The sequence below is a fragment of the Sander lucioperca genome, chromosome 10, assembly GCF_008315115.2.
Source record: "Sander lucioperca isolate FBNREF2018 chromosome 10, SLUC_FBN_1.2, whole genome shotgun sequence".
Classification (NCBI taxonomy): Eukaryota; Metazoa; Chordata; class Actinopteri; order Perciformes; family Percidae; genus Sander; species Sander lucioperca.
The window spans coordinates 35,095,104-35,110,924 of record NC_050182.1 but is presented as its reverse complement, the minus strand read 5'-3'; positions in this window follow the sequence as shown (position 1 = coordinate 35,110,924).

Genomic DNA, 15,821 nt, shown 5'->3' with positions numbered 1-15,821 from the left:
AAGGAGAGAGAGAGGGGATAACATGCAGCAAAGGGCCGCAGGTCGGAGCCGAACCCACGGAGCAAACCTCTACACATGGGCGCGCTCTCCACCAGGTGAGCTACCCAGGCGCCCGGGACGCCAACGGTTTTAACAGCGACTGTTACCAAAAGAATAGGTAGCTTTCTAAACCTACTAGTAGGTGTAGCAGGCCCCGTCTAACCCATATCTATTAGGCTGATAACGCCCATTCAATGGAATGATAACATTCAATATCGGCGCCACAAATCAAGTGACAATATGCTTAACAAAAGCTTGATGCCATGTAAAACAATATGCTATGATTGGATTATAGTATTCTAGGGGTTAATTTTCCCAACAGTCTCAATCTCCCAAACTCTTTACACAATAAAATGAAAGGGACAGAAATGTAGTTTTAATCACACATTTTATGCTTCATTGATGTTTTTTGGTGGATTATTTGGTGACATTTCATTGAGTGATTAATTCAACTTTTAATTCACTATTTTTGAATTACTACTGGACTGATATGTATTTCTTCACTATCTTACGTGTATTACTTATTGCATGCTTGCTTTGGCCTTAAAGTATATACTAAAGGAAAAGTCATGTAGAACCTCACCAATCATGCATCCAACATCATTCTCCTAGTCAATAATATTCTATATTCTTTACTATATTTTATATTGTGTTATTTGATTCTACTGTTTTCTATTCCTATATTTTAAATGTTGCCTTATTTCATGTTTATGTCTTAGATTAAGATTTTTACTTGTATGATTTTCTTTTTGCACATACTGTTTGAGCATTGTTCGCCCCAAAATCTTATTAGGGGTCCAAGCCCACCGATCCAGCGGAGCTGTGGAACCCTATTGCTTTCCTAAGGATTATTTTTCCGTTGATAAAACTGATGCTACAGCCTAAACTGTACAACCGTACAAATAATTCAGCCACTTCCACCACTAGGTGGCGCTATAGCAGAAAAAAACGTGTTTGGCCTTATAACTCCCAAACCGTCCATCGCACATAAAAAATACACATATCCATGCGTTCCCTGAATCTCCTGATATAGGCCACGCCCATTTCCGCCTAGACTTTATGTGCAAAAAATCGTGATTTATCGTAAACCTACTTTTTCTAACTCCTAGACCGTGCATGAAACTTGGTAAGTAACATATCCAGACCAACCTGACAAAAAGTTATCAAAAGAATTTTTAGCGGATAAAAATTACGCAAATTACGCACGAACAAATTTGTGTAGCCAGCTACAAAATCACGAACTTTGCCATATCTTGGCCAAAATAAATGCTATCTTTGCGAAACTTTAGATTCTTGTTTGTCATGGCCCTCTGAGGCTCAGTGGCCAATTTTACAAAAATTGGCCACTAGGGGTCGCTACAAGTACAAAAAGTTTATATCTCATGAATGGCTCGACCGGAATTTTAAGGGTACCATCTAGGGCCACTCCTGAGGCCACGCCTATAGTGGGGTACTGATTCGTCAAAGTGGGCGTGGCCTATGGGACCCAAGTTTGGATTCACCACTTACACTAATGTGAGCAACTTCAAATTTACAGTTTAGATGTACAATGGTTCATGGACCTCACATACCAGAAATTACACATATGGACCACTAGGTGGCGCTATAATGATGTAAAACGTGTTTTTTCCTATAACTCCCACATTCCACAGCGAACATTAGAAAACCTTACATCTACGTGTTCCTTGAATCGAGCTGAATCTGATCATATAGGCCATGGCCATTTCCACTAACAAATCTTTTCGCAATATTGCGCAATGTGACCAACTTTTTCTATCTCCTCCTAGGCCGTGTGACTCATCTGCACAAAACCTGGTACGTAGCATCGCCAGATGGACCTGACCAAAAGTTTTCAAAAGATTTTTGCTACGTTAAAGTATGCGCATTTTACGACCAAACTAATTTTCCTAGCTAGCCACAAAACACGAACTTTAGCATATCTTGGCCAAATTAATAGTTATCAGAGCAAAACTTGGTATTGTTGTCCATCCATTCCGAGGCTCTCTACCAAATTTGGTGAGGATCGGCCATTAGGGGGCGCTATAATGAACGTAGACACGTTTTGGCAAATAACTCAATGCATTTAAATGGGACATTTGCGATTGATTGCAATTTCTCTGCCGTTGTAATTGCCATCGACACGAAACTCATGATGCTCGTTCAGCATGCCACTCTGAGGCTCTGTACCAAATTTGGCGAAGATCGGCCATTAGGGGGCGCTATAATCAACATAGACGAGTTTTGGCCCTTTTACTCAGTCAATGGGATATTTGCAACTGCAACGTACCACAGACCTTGCGGGTCAAACCTCTCGATATTTCCTGACGTTTGCCTCCCCACGTTATGCTTTGAGTCCCGCTTTCCCGTGCTCCCCGGGTCGTCAGGGGCGACTTGCGTTGGGGGCGACTGACGCCGGGAGGCTTGGACCCCATCATAACTGCTTGCAGTTCTAGTTTTATCTTATAATTTTACTAACAGCGAAGCCAAATGCTGCACATCACTTATTTACTTTAAATGTTTTTGATTCCACTAGATGGCAGCCACACATCATCACTGGTTCTGTTCACTCACAAAAATACCAGGACATGGGCTGACCGATTCATATACACACAAAGGTCATAATAATCACAAAACTTTATTTATAGTACATTCACAGGAGTCTGAGTGGTGCTGCTGTTAAAAATAGGCTGTTGCTGGTTTTTATGCCACATTAAAATAAAAAAAAATGTCTTGTTAGAGATCTGAAAAAAACATACTACAGGAAGACAATGTTATTAGGATCAGCCCAACAGTCTTAAAGTTTAAATATTATAAAGCAATAGCCCACACAGCAAATGTGTCAATGATTGCATCTCCCAATCACGGTTTTCTTTCTTATATCCTGCATTAAGTCAAGTAAGAGATGTCAAATTTGTCATTGATCTTGGTTATGCATTATCTAAACTAGTACAGTGCCCGTTCAAAATGTGCCTGTTTGGAACGGGCTGTTGCTTGGCCTGTGGTTTTGCTGCTTGTAGCATTCTCCAGAACCAAATTGTACCCCAAAATTACTTACAGAAGGACCCCAAACCACTTAATATGTAACACAACTGTATAACCTACTACTGACTTACAGTGTACTTCTACATCAGAGAAAGACATTATACTACTACATTTACCTGACAGAGAATGCTGCAGATTCAGAATTTGATCACATAATATCACAATTAAAATGTGGAATAATCAGTCATGGAGTTGCCTCATGGAGTCATGGCAGTGTGCTACCCATCTTGCCCGTTATGAGAGCCAATCAGCAAAAAGCTGCATTAATCAACCACCAGAACCGGATCGAGTACAGAGATGGACTCACAGGGACGGAGTCGGCTCCGGACTGTGAAAGTGTGTCTATGTGCATCGAGAGAGAGAGACACAGAGGGGGCGGAAAGAAAAGGTGGAAGGCGATGCAAATAAAGAGAGTTTTTCAACTACAGTTTTGTGCTTTTTCGTCAACGATATTGCATGTTGATATTGCATGTTGATATTGCATGTTGATATCGCCACAGTCAGCGTTTAATGACGGCGGTGCTGTCTCGTCTTGTCATTATTATCGTTGACAAATTTAACACTTCCGCAGAGGTGTTCATTTCCTAACAGGCTTAGTGGCTTGACGGTTAACGTTGAAGTATGGATTTTATTGCGGGGGTATTTTCCATCCATCCATCCATCCATCCATCTTCTTCCGCTTATCCGGTAACAGGTCGCGGGGGTAGCAGCTCCAGCAGGGGACCCCAAACTTCCCTTTCCCGAGCCACATTAACCAGCTCCGACTGGGGGATCCCGAGGCGTTCCCAGGCCAGGTTGGAGATATAATCCCTCCACCTAGTCCTGGGTCTTCCCCGAGGCCTCCTCCCAGCTGGACGTGCCTGGAACACCTCCCTAGGGAGGCGCCCAGGGGGCATCCTTACCAGATGCCCGAACCACCTCAACTCGCTCCTTTCGACGCGAAGGAGCAGCGGCTCTACTCCGAGCTCCTCACGGATGACTGAGCTTCTCACCCTATCTCTAAGGGAGACGCCAGCCACCCTCCTGAGGAAACCCATTTCGGCCGCTTGTACCCTGGATCTCGTTCTTTCGGTCATGACCCAGCCTTCATGACCATAGGTGAGGGTAGGAACGAAAACTGACCGGTAGATTGAGAGCTTTGCCTTCTGGCTCAGCTCTCTTTTCGTCACAACGGTGCGATAAATTGAGTGTAATACCGCACCCGCTGCGCCGATTCTCCGACCAATCTCCCGCTCCATTGTCCCCTCACTCGCGAACAATACCCCAAGGTACTTGAACTCCTTCACTTGGGGTAAAGACTCATTCCCTACCTGGAAAAGGCACTCCATCGGTTTCCTGCTGAGAACCATGGCCTCAGATTTAGAGGTGCTGATCCTCATCCCAGCCGCTTCACACTCGGCTGCGAACCGATCCAGTGAGTGCTGAAGGTCACAGGCCGATGATGCCATCAGGACCACATCATCCGCAAAAAGCAGCGATGAGATCCCCAGCTCACCAAACTGCAACCCCTCTCCACCCCGACTACGCCTCGATATCCTGTCCATAAATACTACAAACATGATTGGTGACAAAGCGCAGCCCTGGCGGAGGCCAACTCTCACCTGAAACGAGTCCTACTTACTGCCGAGAACCCGGACACAGCTCTCGCTTTGGTCGTACAGAGATTGGATGGCCCTGAGCAGGGACCCCCTCACCCCATACTCCCGCAGCACCTCCCACAGTATCTCCCGGGGGACCCGGTCATACGCCTTCTCCAGATCCACAAAGCACATGTAGACCGGTTGGGCATACTCCCAGGCTCCCTCCAGGATCCTTGCGAGAGTAAAGATCTGGTCCGTTGTTCCACGACCAGGACGGAATCCGCATTGTTCCTCTTCAACCTGAGGTTCGACTATCGACCGAACCCTCCTTTCCAGCACCTTGGAGTAGACTTTACCGGGGAGGCTGAGAAGTGTGATACCCCTGTAATTGGCACACACCCTCTGGTCCCCCTTTTTGAAAAGGGGAACCACCACCCCGGTCTGCCACTCCTTAGGCACCGTCCCCGACTTCCACGCAATGTTGAAGAGGCGTGTCAACCAAGACAACCCCTCCACACCCAGAGCTTTAAGCATTTCTGGACGGATCTCATCAATCCCTGGGGCTTTGCCACTGTGGAGTTGTTTAACTACCTCAGCAACTTCCACCAGGGAAATTGATGACAATCCCCCATCATCCTCCAGCTCTGCCTCTACCATAGAGGGCGTATTAGTCGGATTTAGGAGTTCCTCAAAGTGCTCCTTCCACCGCCCTATTACCTCCTCAGTTGAGGTCAACAGCGTCCCATCCTTACTGTACACAGCTTGGATGGTTCCCCGCTTCCCCCTCCTGAGGTGGCGAACGGTTTTCCAGAAGCACCTTGGTGCCGACCGAAAGTCCTTCTCCATGTCTTCTCCGAACTTCTCCCACACCCGCTGCTTTGCCTCTTTCACGGCAGAGGCTGCAGCCCTTCAGGCCCTTCGGTACCTTGCAACTGCCTCCGGAGTCCTCTGGGATAACATCCCGGAAAGACTCCTTCTTCAGTCAGACGGCTTCCCTGACCACCGGTGTCCACCACGGTGTTCGTGGGTTACCGCCCCTTGAGGCACTTAAGACCCTAAGACCACAGCTCCCCGCCGCAGCTTCAGCAATGGAAACTTTGAACATTGTCCACTCGGGTTCAATGCCCCCAGCCTCCACAGGGATGCACGAAAAGCTCCGCCGGAGGTGTGAGTTGAAAGTCTGTCGGACAGGGGCCTCCTCCAGACGTTCCCAATTTACCCGCACTACCCGTTTGGGCTTACCAGGTCTGTCCAGAGTCTTCCCACACCCTCTGACCCAACTCACCACCAGATGGTGATCAGTTGACAGCTCTGCCCCTCTCTTCACCCGAGTGTCCAAAACATACGGCCTCAGATCAGATGAAACGATTATAAAATCGATCATTGACCTTTGGCCTAGGGTGCTCTGGTACCAAGTACACTTATGAGCATCCCTATGTTCGAACATGGTGTTCGTTATAGACAATCCATGACTAGCACAGAAGTCCAACAACAAACAACCACTCTGGTTTAGATCAGGGAGGCCGTTCCTCCCAATCACGCCTCTCCATGTGTCTCCATCATTTCCCACGTGCGCGTTGAAGTCCCCCAGCAGAACTATGGAGTCCCCCACTGGAGCCCCATACAGGACTCCATTCAAGGTCTCCAAGAAGGCCGAATACTCCGAGCTCTTGTTTGGTGCATACGCACAAACAACAGTCAGAGTTTTCCCCCCCACAACCCGCAGGCGTAGGGAGGCGACCCTCTCGTCCACCGGGGTAAACGCCAACGTAGCGGCGCTCAGCCGGGGGCTTGTGAGTATCCCCACACCCGCCCGGTGCCTCACACCCTGGACAACTCCGGAGAAGAAAAGAGTCCAACCCCTATCCAGGAGTATGGTTCCAGAACCGAGACTGTGCGTAGAGGTAAGCCCCACCAGATCCAACTGGTAGCGCTCCACCTCCCGCACAAGTTCCGGCTCCTTCCCCCACAGAGAGGTGACGTTCCACGTCCCCAGAGCCAGCGTCTGCTGCCCGGGTCTGGTCCGTCGAGGCCCCTGACCTTCACTGCCACCCATGTGGCAGCGCACCCGACCCCAGCGGTTCCTCCCACAGGTGGTGGGCCCATGGGTTGGAGAGAGAGGTGCCACGTAGCTTTTTCGGGCTGTGCCCGGCCGGGCTCCGTGGCAAACCCGGCCACCAGGCGCTCGCTGACGGGCCCTCCATCTGGGCCTGGCTCCAGACGGGGGCCCCGGGCTTCCTCCGGGCAGGGTCACTCCATCTCTACCTCGGGGGTATTTTGCAGACGGTAATATTATTAGTTAGCAGCAAACTTACTAACGAGGACCCAGGGTGAGTCTGATGAAAACTGCTGTCTTTGCCTGGTCAGCTCTCGCATTGCCAGACCTATCTGCACAGCGCTGTGGAGGAAGCTCTGAGATTAATTTATGTTCTGCCTCTGTTTAGAAGGGGTGAATATACAGCTCACAGCAACTTAAACAATATTGTGTCTGGCTTTTGTTTGATGTTTAGTGTTGGCAAAATGGCTTTTTATTGAGTTTCCTCTTAGCAAAATGCTCTAAGTGAATTTAAGCTGGGAATTGTGAAGGGTAGACACGGAAGATCCAGCGTTATGGTAGCGCCTTTTTTCAGTTGTGATCATTGACTGTAAATATTAATGGTCAAAGCATCCGGTTCGGCGAAGTGCTGCAAATGTGGAAGTGCCTTAAACCTGCATTCTATCTGAATTCCAGCAGGGGGTGACACGTGCGGTTGCAAAAGGAGGTAAACATTTTCATAATGAGTTTATGGTCTCAGTCGCTAGTTTTAAGTGTTCTGCATCACAGAATGATGTTCATTTTTTGAATTATGGTCTTGTTGATTTTAAAATCGGCGATAAAGCAGGGGGTGTTTTAGGGCGTGGCTATGATGATGTAACGTGGTGTAAGCAGCGTTGCCAACTCTCAGCTAACGTCACAGTCAGATACCGCCCAACAGTCTATGGCTCCTCCCTCACTCGTGCCTCTCGTCTAAAATCGTCACATCCGCAACCAAGATGGCTGCGCCCGTAACGGCAAACTCGACGACTCATAGCAGATCTCCACAAATCAATGGGTGACGTCACACATGCTCTGTCCATTAATATTAACAGTCTATGGTTGTGATGTTCTTGTCAGCTGCTCATGCTCCAGGAAAGTGAAGAAAAGTTTGCTTGGTAAATGCAGCAATCATGTAACATTGAAAGCAGTAACTCTACGTACACACCGCCGCCGACTTGAGCTTCAAAGTTACAGGAAGTCATTAATTTTCAATGAATGCCAGCTTCTCTCAGCTGCAAGAAGCAGCAAATCCGTCGGCGTCGCGTTTTGGGCGTGTTGAGTGACCAGAGCGTCAAGCAGAAAGTTGAAGTTTGGTCAACTTTATGATAATGAGCTATGACGCGGCTCAGCGGCAAACGACCAGCAACCATTCGGAATATAGACGTCCCTCGCGCTGGCTGATTCAAGAGAAACATACAATGTCAAATTTCGTTCCTACGAAAACATTAGCTCCGAGAAAATGGAGGAAAAGCTCATCATAACTGTTGCTGGGTTCCCTATAATTTATGATATGACTTTGTTTGCATATAGGGAACGGGGTGCAGCTGACAACAATGTGAGGGGTGTTAGTAAGCTTGTTACCCTCACAGTGCAACCCGTTCTCACTCCAAACTCGTAAAATACGGAGGTTTGGACAGTGTTTGTATAACGTACCGGGGGAGAGCAGCAGCTACATGGGGTTTAGTGAGTAGTATGTAAGGCCAAAATTCCGTGTAGCGAGGTTGGCTGGGGTGGCTGATGGGTCAAAACACAGGACTTTCACCCAGGAGACCGGGGTTCGTGTCCCGCGTGCCAATTTTCGTAAAGGTGCTTTCTTCTTTAACCGTCCCGTTATTCCCGCGTAAGCCCACTCACGACCTTTTCCTAAACTCAACCGTCCCGTTCTTCCCGCGTGTCGCGAAAACGTAAGCCCATCCACGACCTTTTCCTAAACTCAACCGTCCCATTATTCCTGCGTGTCACGGAAGCGTAAGCCCACTCACGACCTTTTCCTTAACATAACTGCGTCAAAAGGGACGCCAATAGTCCCGACCAAGCGTTTTTAGTTAAAGCGCGTTATATGAAGCTTAAGGAGACTTTTAGCGTCAATAACAACGACAAAGGCACCTGACCAAGTGTCCATATTTTACGAGATGGGAGTGAGAATCTGTTGTGCAGTGCTGTCAGCTGCCCCCTCTCTCCCTCACATGCACGTGCGCACACACAATAATCATTCACACAGGAAGTGCTGTGAGGCTGCCTTTGGGTTGAGAGGAGCGGGGTGCAGCTGACAACACAGTGTGGGTTACAAGATGGGAGTGAGAATCTGTTGTGCAGTGCTGTCAGCTGCCCCCTCTCTCCCTCACATGCACGTGCGCACACACAATAATCATTCACACAGGAAGTGCTGTGAGGCTGCCTTTGGGTTGAGAGGAGCGGGGTGCAGCTGACAACACTGTGTGGGTTGTTAGTAAAGTAAAGATTGAACATAATCGAACATAGAATGCTGCCACGTCAGAGCAGCCAAAGCGTCAAAAGCCAGAGGCCAGAGCTTCTTTTGCAGCTCAATTCGGCGGCGGTGTGTACATACAGTTAAAAGTAAACCACAGTCAAAGCCGGTAAAGCTCCCCCCCACTGCTGTGCAGAGCGTGTCAACAGCCTGCTGCATGCTTCGTGTTGCGTGCTGCAGTTTGAAGTAGATTGAATGAAGGGTTCATGAGATATTTCAAAGACAGACACACAGACATACACACATACAGAGGCTTCCCGATTTATAAGATAGATTACATTTTTTTTAAATTACAATGTTTGAACAGTGATAAAATATAATAACTTTAAACATATTAAATAATTTCTGCTGACTTAAATGTTTTGTGTTTTAGTTTTTCCTCTTTTATCTTCAGTTGTATCTGTTTAGTGAAAGAGCTACTGTTTTTTTAAAAAACTTTGCTGGGTGAAGAAAATACAACTCTAGTAAATATCCATAAAACATTTACGTAACCCTTATGATTCTCTTTTAAATATAGGCTATGCATATATACACACACACTCCATGCATTACAGAGAATATTTGTTTGATCGGCCAAGCAAGACTGAATATATAAATCAATAGGTTTTCACTTCACCATATATATCTAATCAATCAGGAGATCTACACCAACACTGCTGCTACAGTAATGCCCCATTGCACTGTATCATTACTGTAAATACATGGAACACTTCCCTTAATTTCAATTTATCAGCACTACCTTCAGTGCCCATCAAGTAGGATATATTTAACAAAACAACACAATGAGACATTAAAATAAATTAGGAATTTACCTTTGGATGTTGCTGAGAAATCTGTACTTCATATACATTTCAATGATCATTAACGTGACTACAACCACAAAGTATTAATGCACACTCCTCAATCGTTTTTGTCCTTATTTTTAGGTTTAAATTGTACGCAACATTGTAAATGTAACATTGATTTCTAAGTTAAATTAGTTAATTTCCTGTGTGTGTGTGTGTGTGTGTGTGTGTGTGTGTGTGTGTGTGTGTGTGTGTGTGTGTGTGTGTGTGTGTGTGTGTGTGTGTGTGAATTTACCTTTGGATGTTGCTGAGAAATCTGTACTTCATATACATTTCAATGATCATTAACGTGACTACAACCACAAAGTATTAATGCACACTCCTCAATCATTTTTGTCCTTATTTTTAGGTTTAAATTGTACGCAACATTGTAAATGTAACATTGATTTCTAAGTTAAATTAGTTAATTTCCTGTGTGTGTGTGTGTGTGTGTGTGTGTGTGTGTGTGTGTGTGAATTTACCTTTGGATGTTGCTGAGAAATCTGTACTTCATATACATTTCAATGATCATTAACGTGACTACAACCACAAAGTATTAATGCACACTCCTCAATCATTTTTGTCCTTATTTTTAGGTTTACATTGTAAATGTAACATTGATTTCTAAGTTAAATTAGTTAATTTCCTGTGTGTGTGTGTGTGTGTGTGTGTGTGTGTGTGTGTGTGTGTGTGTGTGTGTGTGTGTGTGTGTGTGTGTGTGTGTGTGTGTGTGTGTGTGTGTGCGTGTGTGCGTGTGTGTATGTGTGTCCCTCCCATTTCGCCCTCCCCTGAGTTCTGACACTCCTTCAATTACATGGTGGCCTTTTGTACCCGGGGAGATGTGTGTGTGTGTGTGTGTGTATCTGTTGAGGCAGACGGTGTGGTGCCTACCCCAGGACACCCACCTCGCTGCCGTCTTATGTCCACTGGTCCTGCCCTGGGCTGCCCACAGGATGCTGCTTTGATGCCTCCTTCCCATCAACATACTGCAGACATACACACTTCCACAAGATAGCCAATAACCCATCAGAAGATCCTGTAATCTTTTTTAAAGTCTGTAACACTCAGTCAGCCAAGTCTTCTTAAGTCTGTAGACTTCCTCCGCCCAGAGCAATGCTCACATTCATCCGATGAAGCTTCAGTCAACGACAACCCGATGTTTTTGATCAATTGCAGTGTTTAGAATAGGCTGCTTAGATTCAAGGGTTATGAAATTCACTTGCGTATCTGAGGTATTCTGCCACATGAAGCTAAATCTAAACAATGTCCCTGTAACTTTTTAACCTTTTTTTAAACCGAGACCAAGTCATTACCAAGACCAGAGTGTATCAAGACCAAGTCAAGACCAAAACTTGAGGGGTTGAGACTGAGTCAAGACCAAGACCAAGGCAGGGCGAGACCAAGTCAAGACCAGACCAGTGCCAAACTGCCAGAGTTTCTCCTGTCTCTTGCATTCACTTTCTTTGGAATGCGTGTTAAGGGGGTGGGTAGAGGGGGTTAACAGTAACAAATTTCAAATGAGAAATGAGAAGTTATTGGTTGCATTTGAAGCAGGAAGTTTTTACATCCGATCACAGTAATGACGTTAACACATACAATTAGACAATTTATTGATATCTCTGCAGCTGTGTTCTTTACCGGTCTTGAAATAAAACCCTGAGTCCTCTCTATCCGAGACCAAGTAAAAATGCGGTCAATTCCGAGACAAGACCGAGACCTTCAAAAAGTGGTCTTGAGACTGGTCTTAAGAACAAGACTGATCTTGAGTAATACAACACTGCCAATAAGCACACCAGCTTGAGTAAGGTTAATGGCCCTGACACACCAACCTGATAATCGGCTGTCGGACAGTCTGGCGAGGTCAATGACTCGAGTCTGTTCGGTGTGTTCCAAGCCGTTGTCCGTTGGAGGAGCTGTCGGCCTTCATTTTGGCCGACCTGACTTGCTGGATCGGAGGGCGGGCAGTCGGACTTAATGACCAATCTGATTGGTGGAGTGCTAACCCGTAAATGACGAGCGGGATGAGCGTGACTAAGCCTCTCAAAATCTGACGAAAATCTTTTAAACTGACCTTTGTCAATCTGAAATGAAGACAGATTCAGCAACTGCATGGCCTATTTCTCACTTAAAATGTTTTCAGAAACGTTTCGGTGAACTATGAAAAATATGAAATTGTATTCCGAACGATGCCGCCATTATGCCCAGTTGAAAAATCCGGGAAAAGTCAGCTCCAAACTGGCAGCAACCCTGGGTTGTTTTCTGGGCCAGGGTTTTGTGTATGTAACATCATCTGTTTTTGTATGTCCTCCTCCCCCTGGTTTAAAGGAATACTTTGACCTTTTTGGAAATACACTTATTTGCTTTGCAGCGGAGTTCAATGACAAGATCGATACCACTCTAATGTGCAGTAAATATGAAGCTACAGCCAGCAGCTGCTTAGCTTAGCACAAGGACTAGAAACAGGTGGACTAGCCTTGCTCTGTCCAAAAGTAACATAATCCACCCTTTATCATCTCTAAAGTTTACTAATTGCATCTCGCTTAATCTGTACAGAAACAAAAGTGTAAAAACTACAGTATCCTGTTTAATGCTGGGTTATATGCTGATAATTTGTTAGCTGGGAGCAGACACTTTCTGAGCCTCTGCTGGTTGCCTGGCAACTGCTCCCAGCCAAGTGATTGTTCGGCACATTAACCCCTGGTAAAATGGCAAATTGTCGTTTTTACACAATTATTTTATTTTAAAATTTTATTTATTTTATTTTATTTTATTTTAAAATAAACGGGAGCATAATTTACAAAATGAACATCATGCTGTATTGAATAAGACTTGAAACTAACAATTGAGATGCTAAACTCATTTTGAAAAATGTTTACTGAGGTAATAAATCAAGTGAGAAGTAGAGTCATTTCCCCATAGATTTCTATAGAAACAGACTTTTTGAAACAAGTGGAGTCGCCTCCTGCTGGAAATTAGATAGAATGCAGGTTTAAAGCACTTTCTAAAGCCCAGTTCAGACCAAAGATTTGCGACGAGACGAGTTAAAACCATGGATGTAACTGGCTTCACTTTTCAGACCCAGAAGCTCCATCCATTACTTTTACAGTCTATGGAATTAAACAATCAAGATATAATGTGTTAAGTAGTATCATATTTGTTACAGTTGGACAGAGCTACGCTAGCTGTTTTCCCTCTATTTCCTGTCTTTAAGCTAGGTTAAGCTAACTGTCTGTTGACTCCAGTATCTGCACAATATTGATGTCTGATATCAATCTTCTCATCAAACTCTTGGCAATAGACTGTATTAGGGTACCTAAAAAGCCAAACTATTCCTTTTATTTGTAAAGAAAATTGTATTTTCAACACCACCATAAATACACAATCCTAGCTAGGGCCTGAAAATGAGCCATACAGCTTTTGTTTGGATTTTTTTTTTTCTTCCATTAAATAAGCAGTAATCGAAGCTGAGTATTTCATCCCTGATGTTTCGGTATCATTTGTATAGCTAAAATAACCATGCTCCATGTCCTCCTTAGATACCTATAGCCTACAGCCCTCCCGAGGGTCATATAAGCCTGCTGTAGACATCTGCAGATAGATCAGTGATAACATACAGTGCCACATCTAAACATCCTCTCCTCCCTTTTTGTATGACACAGGAAAGTCATCAAGAACACAGATGCACCATCACCCTTTTATGACTTCTTGTTAAATACAGTACATGGCATCATGTCTGTGTCTCTTCATATTCATCTTTTAACCAGATACACAGTGTTGCAGCACTTTTTGTATTAAGCTGTATGGATGTGCTTAATTTATTTTCTTGATTATTTTTGATTATTAATGATTTATATTTCTACAACATTACAACTTTATTATTAAAAATGATATTAATAGTATTACTTTACTGTTGCTTTGTCCTTTGCATTACCTCATACATCTGTGTGATCGAACACACCAGGTCTTCCCTAGTATACTTCTGATTTTACATATTTCTTATGTCAACCAACTCAGAGCTATTTAGCCAGTTTTGATGATGGGCCCTTCCTCTTCTGCTTTGTGAAAGACAACATACACATTTTGTCTGGCTACATATATCTCTCCTACTATGCCTCCGCTGTCTACATGCCCTTCATCCTCTCTTCCGTTCACTATGAATGCTTCAACAATACTGAAACAACCCATCAACCATGTGTCCCTCAGACAGGGGAGGTATACAGTGATAAATCCAGCCATGTAAACAGGTTGGTAGCATTTGCAGACATGTGAATAACTTCAATTTCTAAAACACACACACAGACACACATACTCTTCAGTCACGCCCCACCCAGGGTGTCTGCACCGTTCCGGGCCGTGCGGCAATTACCAGTAATGGCAGGAAGATAGTTAGTGTTATCTGCTAACATGGCGGCCTCCACTGGCACTGACCCTGGACCAGTCACGTAGAGACACAGACAGTCAGGCAGAGAGCCTGGAAAGGAGGAGGAGGAGGTGGTCAAAGAGCCCTCAGGCAAATGTGCTGAGAGGATATCCATGTTATTCACCTGCTTGGCTCCATCTTGAATTAGAAATTAGACTTTAGGGAACCAGGAAATACTGTGTTTAGTCCCATATTGTCTGTTGAGAGTATAATTAAATAAACTTTTTTTTATTTTTTTATTATTGATCAGAGATTCTCAGTCTGTGGTCATCAAGGCCATAGTTAAACTACAAAAAAAAAAAAACTACAACATACATATTTAATAAGCTATAAATCAGCCATTAATAAACCAGCAAATATTATTCCTCAAATTGACATTTGTCAAAAAATGTGCCATTGCTTCGTTTGCACTGCAGCATCTGGCTGCAGTTACGATATCTCTCTATTGTTTCAGCAGCACATCTCTCTTACTGTAGCCTATGCATTACGCTACACACATGCCTAGGAGGGTGGTGACGGTATGAGTAGCGCTGTAGAGTGCAAGAGGATGTGATCAGGGAGGCCCAAAAAAGACCAAACTAAATAAACAGCAGAAATCCCTGAATGAGGCTCAGACACAACAACAGTCACGTAGCTTTGACCTGCTCCAGATCACATAATCAGACAGGCAGGCGCACATAGATGGTCCACTGTGATTTTATTTTTGCAGCATTTATATTAGCATATGAGGATGAAGTTGAGTACCTTCAAAGACTGAATAAAAAACTAGTGATACTATGTGATTGTCTTGGAGCTCAGAATGTGACTGATGCCAAATGACTGCATAAAACTGCTTATTAGCATATTTTTTTCTATATTTTTTTAAACCTCATATTTTTATTTATTTCCGCAACAGAAGAAAAGAAGCAAGTTGTGCAGGTGAGAATAAAAAAGTTCTGCCAGTGTGGACAGGATTAATGATTGCAGCGACCGATAACTCACTTCAATGTACACACATGTGAGTATTGTGTTAAAATGGCCTTGAAAAAATTAGACCTCATTTGCCAAAAAATTGCTCATACAGTATATGTGAATGCATGTTCTACGGATGTAATTGAAAGGTTATCCACACTATAGACAATGGTCTGTTGTTGTGGACACATCTGTTTTGGTCAAATAGAACCATGCTGGAATTTCAGTTCAAGCGATAGCACACATTATCGTCAGTCTGAATGCTGTTCATCAAGTGCCTCTCTTCACACCAACCACCACGTACAAACCACAGTGTGTGTGTGTGTGTGTGTGTGTGTGTGTGTGTGTGTGTGTGATAAAGAGAGAGAGGACTTTACTCTTAGTGTTTATGTATGAAACC